Below are 14,836 nucleotides of genomic sequence, written 5' to 3' on the forward strand. Positions count from 1 at the left end.
AAAGAGCAGATCCTCGAGGGAGAATGGATTTCATAAGCAAGCAGCAAATCCTTCTCCAGGCGCCTTGGTGCAACTTTGGCAGTGAGAAAATCAAAAGAGCTCCCACCTAAAGAGAAACACACAGGAGTGTTCCCAGCAGGCTTCTTAGGAAAAGCCCTTGGTGGGAGAAAGTGTCAATCCTGCCTCGCCTCCTCCAGCTTTCCTGAAGCAAAGAGGGAAAAAAGACAGGGGGGAATGAAACAGAGTGAGATATTTGCATTGCTGCTGATTTTTGCCCTGCAGAACAAATCTGTGTGTGCTGGAGGAATGGTTTGCACTGGCTGGTCACAGAAACTCTGCAGCTGGGGCAGTCAGTGGGACAGGCAGTCTGTGGCACATCCCACAGAGGGGCATCCCAGAGGTGAAACTCTGCTGCATCTCACCCTGCTAATCCCATTTTGGAGACTGGAACTTGGCCATGGGGAATGAAAATATGACTGAAACATTTCTTTATTCCAAGTTTGCCTGGCTGCCTTGGAGTCCCACCTTTGGAAAATCCAAAGATAAAGGGACAGAGCAATTATGGTTTTCTTGTGGTGCTGGAAATCCTTGTATTTCGAGCCCTTGGATGCTGTTATGTGTCCAAGTGCACAGTAACTGCACAGAGATGGGGAATTCTCTGAGGTCAGGGATCCCAGGCTGGGGGGAATGAGTTACAGCACCCACTGCACCTTCAGCCACCAGTGACCTCTCCATGGCCCCACTTCCCTACCAGGTGCTCAGGAGGCAGATGTTTAAACCTGCCATCCAGAAAATGTGTTTATGTGCTGACACTCCTTCTGCAGCTACTTTGGAAATAAATATTCCCATTTTTATGAGAACGGGCAGGGATGAGCTCAGCCCTCCAGGCCAGAGCTGCTGGGCACAGGCAACTTCCAACACATGCCTGTAATGAAGTAGAGAGATGCTCAGGGGAACCCAACATTTTGTTTAATGAAAAAAAGCCCTGCTTCAAGCTTCTGAAGGGTTATTATAAGCTGTGGCGAGATGAAACTCAAGACATAAGTCTCTTTGTATTTAATAATACATGGGATCGATTTTTTCCTGTGGAGAAACTTCAATGAACACCTTTCTTTTTGTTTAAATCTTTTGTTGCAGGTATTGATTATTCATTGAAAATCTAAACCCCAAAGATGTGACCAAATGATTTCACAAAAAAGGTCTGATTTCTGCTCCAAAGCAGGCATTTCCAAGCAGTGACAACCCTTTTGCTGTACAGACAGTGCAGTGCTGATGATGAGTTTATAATTAGCCCATACAAATGTGTACACAAATGTACATAACTGCATTTCAGGGCAAACTACTCACCTCTTAAAGCAAAAATGCAGCTACAATACACACCAGAGAAATGCAGCAAGCATTCTGATCTTAGCAGGTAATTAAAGCAGATTAATAAAAGTCAATTTATTGCCAAAGTGTCCCCAGAAAGGGTCCCACAAAGCCCCCTTGAAGAGCTGTGACACCCAAGCTGAGGAGGCTTTACTATTAAATCACTTTGTCACAAAAATGGTCCAGCAAGCGCTGACTCAAACTCCTGTGTTTCTATACCTGATGAACACGAGGGTGCCATCCTTTTAAACGTGTATTTACATATGTATTTATGCTTCTTTAACCTCCCGGATCTCCTCCGGAACAGCGGCTGTACTGCGGCTCTGCTGGGATTTATTCTCCGAGCTCGAGGGGGGGTGAAGCAGATTGAGATGCACATGAGACAGGAGGAGGCAGAGGGAGAGAAAGAAAGGAAAAAGATCAATTAACGACCTGATCCCGGGGACAAAACAGCACAATTGTGGTCCCTAAAGTCCCCTCAAGTCGGTCGTGGGCGTAGGCGCTGGGGAGGGACGCAGCGCTCTGTGACAGAGCCCAGTTCCAGCGGCCGGGCACGAGTCTCCAGATCACAATAAGGCAGCTTGAAGGTGACAGATTTCATTGTTGAAGGTGATAAAATTCCACGTGGCGCCCTGCAAAACAAGGGCTGGAGCTGCGCCCGCGGAGAGGGAGCAGCGCCGCAGGCAGCGCGGCGGGAGGGAAGGGAGCGCTCTGCGGCTCTCCCGGCCGGGAGAACCCCGGAGAAGGGCCCGAGGCCGGCCTGGTGACAGGTTTGCTCTTGCCTGACAGGGCAGGGGACTGCCGGGGGCCAGGGGGACATCGGCAATGCCACCTGTGCCCTGGGAGTGCCGCGGATGCAGCGGCTGCCCAGGGCGGGCACCGGGGACCGCGGGGAGGGAAAGGGACAGGGACAGGGACAGGGAAAGGGAAAGGGAAAGGGAAAGGGAAAGGGAAAGGGAAAGGGAAAGGGAAAGGGACAGGGACAGGGAAAGGGAAAAGGGAAAGGGAAAGGGAAAGGGAAAGGGAAAGGGAAAGGGAAAGGGAAAGGGAAAGGGAAAGGGAAAGGGAAAGGGAAAGGGAAAGGGAAAGGGAAAGGGAATGGGAACAGGAAAGGGAAAGGGAAAAGGAAAGGGACAGGGAAAGGGACAGGGAAAGGGAAAGGGACAGGGAAAGGGAAAGGGAAAGGGAAAGGGAAAGGGAATGGGAACAGGAAAGGGAAAGGGAAAAGGAAAGGGACAGGGAAAGGGACAGGGAAAGGGAAAGGGACAGGGAAAGGGAAAGGGAAAGGGAAAGGGAAAGGGAAAGGGAAAGGGAAAGGGAAAGGGAAAAGGGAAAGGGAAAGGGAAAGGGAAAGGGAAAGGGGAAAGGGAAAGGGAAAGGGAAAGGGAAAGGGAAAGGAAAGGGAAAGGGGAAAGGGAAAGGGGAAAGGGACAGGGAAAGGGAAAGGGAAAGGGAAAGGGAAAGGGAAAGGGAAAGGACAGCCAGGCAGGATCCTGCAGGATGCACACTGCCCACGTGCTCCTTGCGGCTGCTCTCCCCCAGTTCCCTCCCATCTTCATGACAGGTTTGTCATGAACAAGGTGTCCCAAAAGCTTCAGGATTTGTTTTCCAAAATAACCCCCAATGTTGTAACACAGCTAAAACGCCCCTCCAGCAGAAGCCTGGCCTTTGCTGTCATTACCACGTGCCCACTGTGCTGCAGAGCCTCTGGGCAAGGGCTGGGCAAGGACAGGTGCTGACTCCCAGTCACACAGAGGTGCAGCTCAGGCTGGGCACTGTCCCAGCCAGGCTGCTTGAAATGCAGGAAAGTCTCAGTGGCAGACATGTGAAAACAACGGGAAAATCAAAGCCTGAGACTAAAGGAGCAATTAAACCAGCCTCAGAATATATTTGAGTCAAATCAATCCATACAAGAATTGCAGTCACGGTGTGCTGGTGCCCACACTTCTCCCTCCCTCCCTCTTCATTTCCCTCTCCCTCCCTCCCTCCCTCCCTCCCCAACCCAGGCTGAGATCCAGCCTCACTGGCTGCTTCATCAGAATATGCACAAAGTGCAGTGACAACGCGTCTCCTAAGATGCTTTATCAGTTTTTCAAAGTCCCAGTTCATCCTCCTCTTGTGGATCCATTTACATATTGATGTATTTATTCCCCTCTCTCCAGGCAGGCCCCATGAGATTAAACTATTTTATTTACAAAGACATTGGGGCTGCAGCTCCTAACAATTAAGTCAGCCAAGATGGAACTTTGCTGGTGCTCCCAGATTGATGTGTGAGCAGAGGAATCGGCCTCGTCAGCGATTTGGGAGCAGCCAGGGGGGACTGGCTCAACCCCATCTCTATAAAGCACTCAATAGCTGCTGCAACTGGGAAAAATGAATTGGGGTGGTGGGAGGCACCAGTGTGCAGAAGGGAGAGATAATGAGGCTACAGAAAACCAGGAGAAACTTTGCCAACAGGGCTCACCTTCAAAGGCTGGTGCTCCAGAATGGTTTGTGCCCCTGGAAACTCACAGGCTCCTGGGATTGCTGCCCCTACTCCATCTCCCCCATCCAAGCCAGGCACACAAGGCTCCAGCATGTGTTCCTGTGGGATCCTGTGCCTCCCACCAGGTGAAACACATCCATCAGAGCACCTCAGGCTCCTTAAACACTGGAAAGCCACCTGCCTATTCAGGCCTGTATAAATCTGGCACACTATTGCCTCTCCCTGACAGCGACTTCATCCAGCGCCAGCGTTCTTCCCAGCATCTCTGACATTTCAGAATTATATCTAGAGACCTGGATGGGAATTTAATTTTGAAGTTTTCCACGGCACCCTGTCAAATAAATATTGCTCAGTGCCTGCCGTCGGGGGTGTCGGTGCGGAGCGAGCCCGTGCCGCTGCCTCTAATTAAACAGGCCCAAGGAAAGGCTCTAAAGAGGGCTGGAACCATCTTAAAAGTCAGCACGTGTCTCCCTATTAATTCTCACCCTGATCTTTTGCATAGCGCTATCGCCAGGCTAATTAATCACCGGTGTGAGCTCGAGCATTAATTGGAACAATGAATCATTTTTTTTGTCTGTTCCTGGCCACTTCTAGCCTATAGGAATGCAGCTACTGCCATTACTTTAATAATTATTATAAATATAAAGCCAGCAGCACGCTCTACATTTGGTAGGCATTAAAAAAGACGTGGTATTTGGCCTGGAGCATTAACAATCTGGTGCATGTTCAGGGCAGTGATGGATGCAGCTCGCTGGCAGTCCAGAAATGTGCTCCCTGAATCACTTGAACTCAGGACACTTTAGGAAGGTGCTGGGGAAAGCACAGTTTGCAGGGACCCAGTGTCTGGATCAGCATGCTTTGGCAGGTCCTGGCCACTCACGGCTTGTTGGGACTTCCAGGGCGCCCAGGGATGGAAACATCTCCATGAAGTGCACGAGGGAGGAGAAGCTGCTGACAGAGCTGTTCCAAGGGATCAGATTATAAATGTATGGAATGACTCAGGTGCACCCTGCATCCTGGCCGGGAAAAGCACCTGCATGCACAATGCCCAGCTGGGATGTGGCACTGACAGCTCAGGCACTGCGGTCAGGACTCGCCTCCAGTGTCAGACTGGCAGAAGCGCTTCGGATGCTGGGAAACACAAAGCCACAAGGATGAGAACAGAGCTTTTCAGGGGGGAAACAAAAGCTAAAATGTGAACAGCTACAAACCCCCAATTTGTCACCCAGAGGACAGCAAGAATTTCCTTGACTTGCCAGCCTGGAGGCTGGGGAGAAGCAGAAGTGGCTGAAGGAGAGCTCAAGGTGAGGCCCGTTATTTACTGCTGCTAATGAATAAGCAAACCCCCACACCATGTTTTCCTGCAGGACAGGAAAAGCTCTGGAGTGTTTAGCAGGCTGGGCAGTTGTGCTTTTCCCCCTCCTGGGGTGTGTTTTACATGCTCTTCCAGCGAGACGCAGTCCCACTATTAATTGTTCACACACATAAAACACATGGAATTCTCCTCCAGCCCCACTCACACCCAGCAGACCAAGTGGGGGAGGGCTGGAAAAGTCACCTACCGAGACAGAGGTGGGGGAAATAATGCAAAAAAGATCCAAAAGGATTTGTGTTGGTTTTTTAAAAAATGTAATATACTTCTTTGCACCAGTTTAAAAGCACAGGCTTGTTTGAACTTCCTAGGGAAGGCGGGAGCACGGGGCAGGAATTGGCAGGCTCCGATCTGGCTGCTTTTCCTTGTTATGAGAAAATCCACTCTGCTCTTGTGCGAGGGTATGAATTCTTCATCTCATATTGTGTTTGCACAGAAGCGTGAAACACATCCCGAGCGCTGGTGCCGTCCCCAGAGCACAATGCGAGAACAACGAGGGCACTGAGAGCTGCTCGCCCGGGGCCCTGCTCTGCACTGCATTCAGCACATCCCGGGGCTCCAAAGGACAGCCCCAGGCACGTATTTCCTCCCCAGGGCTCGGGGGCCCTGGGCTGTGAGCTGCTGTCCCTGTGGGAAGCTCCCACCCTCCCTTCCGTGAACGTTCCCCCCGCTGCCGCTGAATCACCAAATAATCAGGAGACCCGTGGGAAGGGAATTAAAGGGTGGTTATCACGCTGCCGTGTTCTGCTCACTTTATTTGTTTTAAATGACCATGAAAGCAAAGGGGGGGAAAAGAAAACACACAAGTGGAAACTTAATTGAGCTGCTGAAATGTCTTCAAAGGAGCGTTCTGGGCTGGATTGCGATGCCTCGGCTCCCACTGGTGGCATTTGCTCACATGAGTGGGCAGCTGATGAGGCAGTTTGGGACCTTTCTCTGAGTGATCTGTGTCTTCTGCTGCAGGCTTGGAGCAGAGGATGGGCACAGACACCCAGCTCTGGGGGCCTGGGGACACTGCATGTCCCAGAAAGGGGCAGGATGGGAGCACACTGCAGGTATCCAGCATTGCTTTGGGCTACAAGGGTCTGAGTCCTTGTTTCATGGCAGGGTTTGCTGCTCCAGGGGCAATATCCATGTTGGGATACAGCTTTTCCCTACTGGAGCCAAAGACCACCTGCCCTGGCTCCACTTCTGGGCAGGAGGAAAGGGGAACCCACTCCACTCATCACAGGCACCAAAGTGCAGGCACAAGGTGACAAAACCATCTGAAGTCACAAGTGGCCTTGGGTAGAAGCTGTCTCAGGATGGAGGTTTGGAAGGGCTTGCAGAGGGGCTGCAGAGCCCATGGAGGATTTATGGTGCAGGAGAGCACATCAAAGAGCTGGGCAGACACTGGTCCGGGACAGGAGCACGATCAGAGGCACAGGAACAGTGCCACAGGAAAGAAGGGAACATGCCATGGAAGTGGCCAGCAGAAAAGGACCCAAATGTGGCACAGAGAAGAGGCAGGAACTGCCCTGACCACCTGGCTGGAGCTGAAATATAGGAGAGGGGGCAAAGAAAAGCCAAGATGTGGAAAGGCAGCTCCCACAATCCAGCACAAACCGAGCCACCCACACCTGAGGGAGAAGACAGGGCGGGACTGTGGGAAAAGGGGGCTCAGGAGATCCAGTGTGGGAGCCCAGGGATCTGACAGGGAACCTGCTGGACCTGCTGGAGCAGCCACACTCCAGCTAATCTCTGAGTGGAACACAGCTTGCCTCTGGCTTGTTACACCCCGTTTTATTATGAGTCCAATAGGCACCCAAGTAAATAAAAATGGGTTCCTCTCTATTCATTCTTCTACTGGATCTTAAAATCTTTTAACATAAAGGAAAGTCTGTCCAAGACCCCTTGGGAAGGATCCCTGCATTCCCATGTCTGAGTTCCGAGTCCTGTGCAAACCCAAACAGAGGCAAGTGGGAGGAGGGGGAGCTGAGCTGCTCTGCCTTGCTGTGTGCATCCCTTACACTGGCCCAGCTCAAAGGAATGGATCAGCTCCTTTCTGATCCATTTGTACAATCTCCTCCCATGCATGGGCTGACTCCAGCCCAGCAGGGGTTTTTGGGATTCTCTGTCTCCTGCTCAGTTCCTCTTGCCCCTATCTCCATGCCCCAGCTGTTTTGTCAGGTGCCTTCCAGCCCCAGGATCTCCCAGGAGCCTGGTGCTCTGAAATGCAGTGAGGAGGGGTACACATCCCCCTTGTGCTGGGAAGATAATGAAAAGGGCAGCCAGGGATGGAAAGGGGGAAGGAGACCTTCCTGCACACCTCCTGCTCCACTGGCTCTCACTAGGTCAGCACTTTCTGGGAATTACTGCGTTGCCAGATGTTGATTGGGCATCTGACAGGAGATGAATAAAGCCAATAAAGCTCTTATTTCTGGCTATAAAAACAATAATGAAAAGCAGACAGGGATGGGGGATATGCTGCCTAAAGCCTTCCTAGGCCACACTGAGCTGAGTGTAGCAGGAACTCCCTTCAGCTGCCCTCCCTTCGTGTTCCCTCCTGCCTGTGTGCCATCAGCAACAGCCCTGAGATGGAGCCCTTGGATGATGCTGTGTACACTCAGAATTCCTCTCCTCCTGCCCAAATCCCAGCCATGACCCTGCTCCAGAGCAGTCTGTGCTGAGCTGACCCCACAGTGAGATCAGGGCTGTGCACAGCGGGGCAGCTCCGGCATCCAGGGCACCTCCTTTAAATAACAATTCCTCTGCCTCCCGTGCAGCACAGGAGAGCTCCAGTTCTGTGCCAAGGCTGCCCAGGCCTCCCTCCCAGGGGCACAGCCCTGCCCGTGCTTTCAGCTCTGACATAGCTAAAGACCAAGGTCTGAACATCAACCACTTCCTTTGTGCTCTGCTGTACCAGCCTGGGGACATGTGGCCAGTTCTGAGGAGTTCTGAGGTTCTGAGATGTATTTCTGCAGGGGGATTTGCTACACAGCTGCCAGCAGAAGAGCTGCCTCTGTCCCTCCCTCCAACAGTACACCTCTGCTCTTGGGAAGTGGTGCAAAAGGGGCAGATCATAGAATCAGAAAATCCCAGAATCCCAGACTGGTTTGGGTTGGATGGGTCCTTGAAGATCATTTCATCCCACCCCTGCTCTGGGCAGGGACACCTTCCACTGTCCCAAGTTGCTCCAAGCCCCATCCAGCCTGGCCTTGGACACTTCTCTGAGCAACCAGTGCCAGGGCCTCTCCACCCTCACAAGGAAGACTCTCTCCCTAATATCCCATCTAACCCTGCCCTCTGGAAGTGGGAAGCCAGATCATGCCCACATCTCCCAAAGCCAGGTGGCAGCTGCAGATTTGGAGGGTGAAGGGGATATTTATAAATAATTTGTATTGGGTTTATAACCTCATAACCAAGGATCTAAATTAGCTCCTCATGAGAGGTTTTGAACAACCCACAAACCTGAGGGTTGGTGGCAAAGGAATCCTTTGTGGCAAAGGCATCATCCTGCCACACTGCCATTGTGGGAATGCTGGCACTGACCTGTGCACACCTGGCTCTGGATAAACCTGCAGATCCAGCTCAGTCCATGGCAGTCAGAGCAGCCCTGGTCCCTCTGGGATCCAGGCTGGAAACTGAAAAGAAACATTCCAAATGTGCATTAGCTGTGTTTTAGGGGGTGGGCAGCCCCACAGGGACAATGTCCAGCACCACAATGCCCAGCCTGGCTGACACACAGCACACAGCAGAGTTGCATGAGTGTGGGAAGCTGCAGTCAGGCCTAGCTCTGACTCATAAAGCCAAAACAGAAGCTCTTCCCAACAACAGCACCTTCAGCCCAGAAACTGCTGAAATCACATGGAAAACCTCCTGCTGGAGCTCAGAAGGCCAAGGAGTCAATTCCTGATCCTGAGGCCAGCGAGCTGCCTCAGCACCACAGGGCATGGTCTGGTGGCACTGGTGCAAACACCCGCACCAGCAGTGACACACACACCTATGCTTTAACATTTCTGTTTTCCCAGGCCTCAGCTGCCAGCATAATGGATTGGGAATGCACATTTAAGGTGGAAAGCACTCCTGGAAACTGGCTGTTCTTCAAAGACATATTTACTGGATGTTCCAATAGCCACGACTCAATAAACATACAGCAATATTACACTGACTAAAAATATCTGGGATAAAAGAAGAGTGAAACTCCCATTGCTGTTTTATTTAATATTTTTATCAATGATCTGAATGACTCCATATAAATCCTTGTCATGGGAAAGTTTGCAGATGCCAAAGAGATTGGTGGGAGGGGAACAAGGAGCAGGACTGGGCTATCAATACACTGGGATCTGACGTGAGTGAGAGCTGGCCACGTGCCAGTGAAACGTGATTTAAACAGCCAAACACAAGGTAAGAAATCTGAAACCAGAAACACAGGTGACGCTCACAGGCTGCTGCCTCAGAAAGGAAGAGTTTGGAAAAGGACTTGGAGGACATTGGAGATTTGCTCTAGCCCTAAAGCTGCCATAAAGGGGGACTGTGATCCCTCAGTGCTCAGAAGGGACAATGGATGATCCCAGCAGGAAGGATTCCTTCTGGCACACAGCTCCAGGAACCTGCTGGAAGGCCATGATCAGGCTCTGTTCCTTCCTTAATGGAAAAAGGGAAAATACAGGGGCAACTCTGCAAAGCCAAACAGTGACTCTGGGGCTGGGAAATGGAAGGTGCCCAGTGCTCTCCTGAAGGAGCCCAAGGTGCCAGCTTGTCCAGGATGTGACTTGTCAAGGATCACTGCTCCAGGCACTGATATGGGATGGCAGTTGGTGAGGAGGACTCTTGGGAACAATGATACCTCTTCCAAGCCAATTGCAAATTTAACCTTGAAGTAAAACCTAATAGAAACAGCCATGGAGGACGTCCAGCACTTCCCAGGGCACAGGTGAAATGATGAGGTCAGGTGTTTTCCAGAAGGGGCTCTTAGCTCACCTCTTGGAGAAATTATACAGGGAGTTGGTTACACTATGGAATTCCTGGATTACTGCACTGGAGCCTGGTCCTTGCACAGACTGTTTGCAGCATGTGTCTCTTTGTATTTGAAGGAATGGAAGAAGCCTGTGGAATGGCTCAGGCAGCCTGGAAGACTTTTCCTGGCTGCCTCAAACTCTACACAAGGGGATACTCCTGCTTAAGCCTTACACAGTGTAAGTTATAGGGCTGTCTCTTCCCAAATTAAGCAAACAGAGATTCCCTCCTGCCGAGCTGAAAATCTCAGTATCAGTTTCTCCAGTCCTCAACAAATCCTCACCAGTCTGGCTCTGGAGAAAATGCATAAAGAACCCCCGTCTGCTCTGAGTTCCAGCTGGGGAGCTGCACGGATATCAGCGAGGTTTCAGGGTGTAACAGAGCAGAAACCAGCTCAGCATGCTCATCCTCTCAAGCTAAGTCTGTCCTTCTGTTTCCACAGATTAGCTCTTCCCTGCATTCCCCCTGCACAGGATGCCAGCCTGGCCTCGGCAGCAGCGAGCCGGGAGCAGCGGGAGGTCCTGCTTCATCCAGCACCAGCTCCCACGTCCCCAACAGTGGCAGCTTTTGTTCTCCTGCCTCCTGTCTGATCTCTCCAGCCCGTCTTACATTCCTCCTTCAGGGCCCCCTCCAAAAGTTACTCCACAAAACATGATCCTGCTTTTCTATTTCAAATCCAGACCTGGCATCGGAGCAAAACTAAAAAGCGATCCATCATGGCACTGATGCACAAAGGTCTTTTTCCATCTCTGGCTTGGTTTGTGCAAGCTGAACTGTCACAAGCTGCTCTTTGGATACACGGGGAACACGTGGACTCAGGGAGGGGGATACAAGGAGTGTATTTCCTGGATACAACAGTGAATGCATTGAGTAAAGTGATCTTACCTGTACAGCTTCCTGCCTAAGCAAGCTGTGAGCTCGTGGCACTGGGTGAACTCCACTCCTCACTGCTCCCATTCAGTGCTGTGTCCCACTTGCCCTGTGTCTTGCTTCCTAAATCCCACATCATCAGTGGCAACTTTTCCACCACAGACCAGGTCCTGGGGGAGTACCAGGTGCAAGTGTTCTTGGCAGATCCAAGTCTGCCCAGACAGTGCCATCCCTTCCCTTGGGAGCTACAGCGATTCTAATCACAAAACAAGCAACTTCCTGACTGGGAGCTATTGCTTCCCTGGAACAACAGCATTTCAGAGTGAATGTGTTATCAAAACAATAAACCAGGCTGTGCATGTCCAGATTAACTTTCATCTGCTCTTTCCAGGAAGGAGGAGCTGCTCTGACAGCTCCCTGCACATCCCGTGCCTGTGCTGGGGTTTGCTTGGTCTGGAGCAGGGCAGCCCCTTTGAGGGGACTCTCCTGACCTTGCCAATTACTACAGTCAGGTCCAGCCTGCAGAACTGGAGTCCTTTCAGCCCTGGGAAGAGCCCCAGAGACCCACAGAACCCATTCTGCTATTGAATGCTCCAAGCCATGGGGCCGGACCAAACCTATCCCAAGAAATACCTCCCAAAACACAGAGTGGACCAGCCCTGGGCATTCACTCCCCAAATCTGTCCATATTGCCCCTTCCTGCTCCCTAGTGCAGGCTGCACCTCTAGGAAGCCTCTCTGCCCCTGCAGGACCTCATGGTGCTCCCCAGACAGCCAACACAGCCCAATTAGCCAAATCTCCCCCTTCCCCTCTGTTCTGGTTTAGCTGAACAAGATTCCCATTAGCAGGAGAGGGAAGGGGGTATGATTGGAGCTCACTTCACCCACGGTTGTCAAGAGCAGCTCATCCCTGGAAGTGTTCCAGGCCAGGTTGGAGCAACCTGCTCTAGTGGAAAGTGTCCCTGCCCATAGCAGTGGTTGGGACTGGATGGGCTTTAACTTCCCCAGTCTGTGATTCCATGATTATCCTCCTGTCTGTGAGTGAGTGCAGCCTGCAGAGCTCCACACCCTGGGAGCTTGGCTTGGACAATCAAACCCTCAGACTTCTCCACCTCACTGTCAGGCTCTGAATAAAAGAAAATCTAAGTAATCTAAAGAAAAATCTAAATAAAATTCAGGCTCTGAATAAAAGAAAATCCAGAGCTAAGGTTCAGGAAGGGAACCGTGTGTTCTCATGCTGGACGCCCTGAAGGAAGTGGAGATGAATTCCCATAAAGAAATTACCAGGATCATTAAGGATTAATAATTATCTTTGCATCTGATAAGCTATTGGAGCTTTAATTTCCTGCAAGGTTTTTGTGAGCTGTTGTGTGTACAACAAATTGTGTGTGAGCTCAGCCTGGCGTTCGCGGGCTCCGATGACAGCCTGGCTGAGATGTGCTCAGCCACCAGTTATTTTCCAATTAATGTGGAGCTGTGGTGTGATGAGTAATCCTGCACAGAGAGGGAATCTTAATTTGCTTGCCCTTAGAACAGGTTACTGGCATTTCTAATGGGTGGCAAACAATTGCAAATCCTAACTAACCAAAATAACAGGGCCCTGGCCGGTGTCAGGTCTAATTTCACTAAATGCCAGGATTGTTACATTCTCCTGCAGTGGTGGATTTTGAACTGGCACCAGGAATGAGTTATTCCCACTCCATGGGGATTTCAGATTTCATCTTTGCTTCTATCTTTGATTTATTGAACAGATTTATTTTCTGGGTTAGATGTTAATATTTTTGCCCTTCTGTTAATGCTAAGGTTTGCAGTTCAGTGTCTCACTGGTGAGGGAATCAGGAGTGTGGCACCTGGGTGTGCTGGAAGTGTGATTGGCTGCCTTTAGACACTTCCACTGCCTCACAAACACTGGTGTTCTCCCCCTTTGCAGAAATCTCAGTTCAAAAGCATCACTCTTCTCCCAGAAATGAATTCTGCCTCAGGAGCTGATTTAAATCAGAGACTAAAATAGAGGAAAAGCCACTTTCCTGTTATTTTCACTCTTCCCCTGTTCAGAATCTTGTGCAACAAATCAGCTGCTACTTACAGAACGTCTTCCCAAGACTGAGCTTTTTTCCTGGAGCGGCTGGAAGAGGAGGGCATGTCCCTCTGCCACTGGAGCAGCACAGGCACCACATCACCCTGGAAGCCACTCCCAGTCACCTTCTATCAACCACTACTGGGCAAACATTTATGGTGAGAGTGTCTTAAGGAGCCAAAACATTTAAAAATTAAGGAAAACTCTGTCTGTGTCTTGCAGGTGATTTCTCTCCCCCCAGTTTCCCAGTACAAACCTCCCCATCTCCACCCTAAAATCCCAGTTTGTACCTCCAGCTCCTCAACTGCTATGGAGCATCCTGGTCCAGTCAGGATCATGTTTTCAGTCTCCCTGCATAATTCAGCAAGATTTTATTGCCAGGAAGTAATTTCTCTGCAAAGAAGGACCAGTTAGTCTTGCCTGATCCCTTTAGCACTGTACAACTGCAAATTTAATGACCCTACATGCTGCCATGTCCTGTAAATCTTTAATAAAAATATTAAACAGCCCCAGCAGAGGATCTGCTGCTCAGTCCCCTCCTCACTGACACCCACCCTGAGCTCTGAGCCTTCTTCCCTCTTTATTTTACCCTTTTTCATAATAGATTATTTTAACCCACATTTAGGGAGTTTGGACCATAATCCATCAGGCAAAATTTTCTTAAAGCCTCATGGACAACCAGATAGATTTATGCTATCTAGCCTGATAGTTATTTCATTAGCATAAGGGATCAAATTAGTCTGACATGATTTACCTGTAATATATCCATGCTGACTCATTCCTATTACAGTAAATTTATACATCCTAAAAAAAAAAAAAAAAAAATTGAGCTGCAGACTAACTGTAAATGAACATTTTGGAAGGGGATTCCTCTGGAATCTCTGCCTCCTGTTGTTATTTCTGTTGGGATGGAGCACAGCTATTGTGGGGTTGTTTTGGGAATGGGCTGGTCCAGAAGGGAGCCAGAGGGTGCAGGAACAAGTGGAGGCATGAAAGAGCTGTCACTGCAGAGAGGGCAGCCACAGTCAAGGATTCTTGACTCCTTTCAGAGAGAGACACAGCACAAGGAATTAAGCCTGGTACAAGACTCTCAAAGTTGGATTTATCTGATCTGATTTTCTACAGACCCTGGTGAAGCACCTTGGGCAAGAGAGAGAGGAGCAGATCCACCCAGGAGCTTCCAACCACAGACCCACCAGCGCCTTCTAATAAAACTACTAAAGCCCACCTCCCCAAAAACCAAAAAAGCTATTGCATGGCCAAACTATCTGTTTCTTACAGCTCCTCTCCCCACCATGGTGGGCAATAATGTCCTTCCCCAAAGGGATTACCCACAGCTGAGTGCAGCAGCCAGCCCCAGGCTGCAGGGATTGCTGCACACAGGCACTCTCTGGGGCCTGGGGTGCAATTCCAGCTCTGCTCCTGTCCTCTTGTGCCACCTTTAGGCACAGCACCTTCCTCCCAGAGCTGCCTTCCCTCCCACCTCGAGCCTGCCTTGGTTAAACCTGAACTCTCCAGGGGACAGAGCAGCTCAGGGATCTCCCTGAGTCCTCTGGGCAAAGATGCCAAACTCTGCTTCCAACTCTTTCAGTCACAGCAGAGACTTTTCTTTCATTTTCCTGCTGGCTGAACAGTCAGTTGAGATTCCTCACACAGGGTTTAAAGAT

At 50.4% G+C, this 14,836-nt stretch overlaps 1 long non-coding RNA gene across 11 annotated transcripts in view; it reads right to left on the reverse strand.

The window, feature by feature from the left end:
- The window catches only part of LOC113459684 (uncharacterized), a 104,016-nt gene that overhangs the window by 23,817 nt on the left and 65,363 nt on the right, over window positions 1–14,836 (reverse strand). For 7 of the 11 annotated variants that reach the window (XR_012582185.1, XR_012582179.1, XR_012582181.1 and 4 more), the window contains one exon: window positions 1,588–1,713. The exons of 3 other annotated variants lie outside the window; for them this stretch is intronic. This is a non-coding gene — a long non-coding RNA (uncharacterized LOC113459684). Of the gene's footprint in view, window positions 1–1,587; window positions 1,714–13,459; window positions 13,563–13,923; window positions 13,974–14,836 lie in introns of all 11 variants that reach the window. One more of the 11 variants, XR_012582176.1, reaches the window with a different exon arrangement.

This window comes from Zonotrichia albicollis, chromosome 11 (assembly GCF_047830755.1).
Source record: "Zonotrichia albicollis isolate bZonAlb1 chromosome 11, bZonAlb1.hap1, whole genome shotgun sequence".
NCBI classification, from domain to species: domain Eukaryota; kingdom Metazoa; phylum Chordata; class Aves; order Passeriformes; family Passerellidae; genus Zonotrichia; species Zonotrichia albicollis.